This window comes from Phascolarctos cinereus, unplaced genomic scaffold (assembly GCF_003287225.1).
Source record: "Phascolarctos cinereus isolate Bilbo 61053 unplaced genomic scaffold, phaCin_HiC Scaffold_2;HRSCAF=192, whole genome shotgun sequence".
In the NCBI taxonomy this organism is placed as follows: Eukaryota; Metazoa; Chordata; class Mammalia; order Diprotodontia; family Phascolarctidae; genus Phascolarctos; species Phascolarctos cinereus.
This window is the reverse complement of record NW_027555625.1, coordinates 201439138-201443149: the sequence shown is the minus strand read 5'-3', so window position 1 is coordinate 201443149 and position 4012 is coordinate 201439138. Positions and strand designations below refer to the sequence as shown.

The window sequence follows — 4012 nt, the reverse complement described above, 5'->3', positions numbered from 1 at the left end:
GTGTATGTCACAACCATTCCCATAATGATCCTAGAGTGGCAGAAGTAGGAAAAAAAAAGCACCTTAAAGATCAATTAGTCATTCCCCTCAATTCACAAGTGAAGAATAATAGGGAAATTAACTTGACTTTGCCTTTGTCCAAGGTCACACAGCTAGTTAATGGCCAAAGCAGGATTAGAACCACATTTCCCAAGTTCCAGGCCAGTGCATCCCAAAGACAAGCCAGTATGATATAGGGCAAAGAACACTGGGTTAGTCTTTGGAGACCTGGCTTCAAGTCTTGCCTGTCATTATTAGCTATGTGAGCTTAGTAAATGACTTCCTCTCTTAGTTTCCTAAAGACAGAAGGAGAGGAATTTGACTAGGTGAACTCTTTGTTCCCTTCTGGCTCTCATTCTGTGGTATTATCATCCTGTACACCTTTTAGCCTTTCTGAGAAATTGACACACATATTTGTTTTTCTCTTCTCTCTAACACTTAGCTGCTTTACCAGACAGTCACGACCTAGACGAACAGCCCCCTCAGCTCCCCAAGTGAACTTTTCCATGGTTTCCAAAACCCCATGTTGATGTAATAGTTTCACAACATCAGGATTATATGTTTGCAAGAGCCTGTGTTTTCAAATATGCAATTTTGAAGAGCAAGTTGGTTGTGAGCATTCACAATGACTGCATAACCAATTAGGAAAGCAGAGTGTGGGTTGGACTGTGGTGGAGACTTTTAAACCTCCATAACAAATTCTCATAAACTGCCCTATTTTAGAAATAACAAAGTTGGCGTCAGGCTAGAAGGCTCTGCCAGGCCACAATGCCTGAATTTAAATGCCGCTTTAATTTTGTATTAATTTCTTTTGACACAGACTAATAGATGGTAAACACCTTGAGGACAGCCACTGTATGGCTTTTGATCTTTGTGTCTGAGGTCAGCATCTTGGAGGCAGTATTTGTTCGATTTGTTTAATGGACTATCTGAGAAAGGACGTGGACTAATCACACAGAAAAAAAAAATGAGAGACAATGGAATTAATTTTCCCTTCTTGGTCCAAACCTGTGACTTCATCAAGAACTCCCAACAAGGAACCCCTTTCTACCAATTAAGATAGACATTTCTGCAATTTATAGTCTTAGAGAGTGGCCTGAGGCATTGAGAGGTTAAGTAATTTGCTCAGGGTCACACAATCAGTATGTGTAGGAACTGGAACTTGAACTTGAATAGGTTCTCTGGAATCCAAAGGCAGGCTTCTATCAGGGCACCAAGCTTCCTCTCAACAAAATGACACCCCAAGTATAATGATACTCTAAAAATACCAAAAGAACTAATGGAAGGTCTCCAGTGAACTAGGTAGAAGATCTATGGAAGACTTATGGTAAAACAAGGATCATAGACTAGGGTCAGAAGGGTCTTCAGAGACCATTTATTCTAGCCCTTCTATTTTTCAGATTGGGAGACTGAGGCTTTAGTAGCTTTGAATGGCACCAAGACTTTTGAAACATCTCGTAGACTGGAACCAGCCCATCATCCCAGACAATATTATAACCCACAATTGCTCAGATATAATGCCAAGTCCATAAAAACTTAAGAACAACATTTTTGCTAGACAGTGCCATACCAAATACTTACAATTTCCAAGCTACATGGAATGAAATCCTTTCAAAATATGGAGACCTGGCAGAGGAGATCAGAATCATGTAAGGGGAAAAAAATCATGTGGGAATGGGATGAAGTATATATCATCCCTATTGTTCTGTGTGTTAACAAAGTTGTATTGACAGTAAGCTTACAATACCAAGAATGAACTTACATCCTAATACTTTTATTCTTACAAAAAGTGGTTATTTTATTCACCTTTGCAATATTCTGTGCAACATTAAGTTTAAAATCATAATAACAGCAAAGTGCTTATCCCAGGATTGTTTCTGACCTCCATTGAAAGAGAGGAGAAGAATGATATGATAATATGAATAAAAGCAGACATAAAGTACTTTCAGGTTTGCAAAGAGCTCTTTTTATCTTTTTTTTGTTTTTATGATATTATCTGTTTATTTAAATAATAACTTTCCTTATTCTGGTCTGTTAGCATAACAAAATGGTAGTTTTAAAAATTCACTTTGATGTATAGCAGCAGCAATACTAGAGAGCCACACTGCCAAGATGTGTGATTTCACGGAGGATCACACAGTACATACAGTTCAAGGAGGTTTTCTAGTTGTTTAATTGAACAGGGGATGGAAAAATCTTATACAGCCAGTGTGGGAATGTGATGTGAGCCCTGGGCCAGAATTCTCCCAATGCTGAGGTGCTCAAGGTCTTAGGGAATTCCAAGAGTGATGAGATGAATGTGAAGGTGCTGGACTTTTGATACTTTTTGCCAGTGCTACAGGCCAAGGACCAGAGCACATATGAAGACTATGTAGAAGGGCTTTCGGTATTTGATAAGGAAGGCACAGTCATGGGGGCTGAAACACGATACGTCCTCATCACTCTGGGTGAGATGACAGAGGAAGATGTAGAAGTGTTGGTGGCAGGGCATGAGTCCAGCAGCAGTTGTATCACCTATGAAGAGCTAGTCAGGACGGTGCTGAATGGCAGAGAACAACTCCCCTTTCCACAAAGAGCCCTTTCACTTTCTCAATGTGAAAACTGTCCTCCTGCCTCTGAAGAAACTAACTACATTTTCAGGGTTACCAACATCCTTACTTCCAACCCCCACCACATGTCCTCTTTGGCCTATTTGCTATCTGCTTTCACCACATAAATTTGCTATCTGCTCCTAAAAAAAAATTCGCTTTGTTAGCAAAAGTGTAAACATTGTTTTACCATCCTTAATTTAAAAATCTTATAAACGTAGAAACAGGGCAAAGAGAATGAAGATTAGATTTGGAGTTGGAAGGAACTGGGTTCAAATTCTTGTTCTGCTTGCTACCTATTTTTTATGTTACATTTCTCACTCTCTAGGCCTCGGTTTCTTCATCTGAAAAATGAGAGGATTAAGATTAAATTAACTCTAAGGTCTCATAAATTTGAAACCCTATAACTATTTTTAGAGATTCCAACTGGCCTAATTCATTTTAAAAATGCATTTACCATCTATAAAACATCTGAGTTAACCAAAACAGGAAGGTGAAATACTGGTCAAATTAATATTATCCCAAAAGTATACATCCAAAATGACTAAGAATAATTTTAAAAAAAAGTAAGCTTTTTTAGATGATCCCTTCTCTTGAAGCTTCTGAGCTGCTTTGGGTGAAAGTGAGCCTCTTGCAAATCATACAATGGAAGCTCTTAGAGGCCTTAAACTGTCTTCTACTTATCCTGAATCTAGACCACTAACTATCCCACTCCATTCATGGTCTGAAAAATCCACTTATTAAGACTAACCTTTCCAAAAGCGTGTTGGTAAATGTTTAACAACTGATTTGGGGGGTAGGGGAAGTATGTATAAACACTTTTAAGTTTAATCTGCAGTATTAACATTCTCTCCATCATTTTAAATCTAGACAATCAACAAAACAACAAATTAAGCCCTGATACGTAGCCTTTGCTGATTTCTAAGGTGCAAATGCTTACACTGAATATTTAACAAATCTGCTCATGAAGCCATTCCAAGCTGGCCCCAACAACCTTTGCCTCTGACTCCTCTTCCTGAGTTCAAATCCAGCCTCAGACATTTGCTAGCTGTGTGACCCTGGGTAAGTCACTTAACCCTGTTTGCCTCAGTTTCCTCTTCTGTAAAATGAGCTGGAGAAGGAAATAACAAACTACTCCGGTATCTTTGCTAAGAAAACCCCAAATGGTTGGGGGCAGCTAGGTGGCACAGTGGATAGAGCGCCAGTCCTAACGTCAGGAGGACCTGAGTTCACATCCAGCCTCAGACCAAACACTTGACACTTGCTAGCTGTGTGACCCTGGGCAAATCACTTAACCCCATTGCCTAGCCCTTCCCCCCCAAAAAAGAAGAAGAAAACCCCAAATGGGGTCACGAAGATTTGGACATGACTGAAAAAATAATTAA

General features: G+C 39.4%; 1 pseudogene; it reads left to right on the top strand.

The window, feature by feature from the left end:
* The first annotated feature begins 2151 nt into the window (after positions 1-2151).
* On the top strand, positions 2152-2755 carry LOC110212659 (myosin light polypeptide 6 pseudogene; annotated as a pseudogene).
* Positions 2756-4012: the final 1257 nt, after the last annotated feature.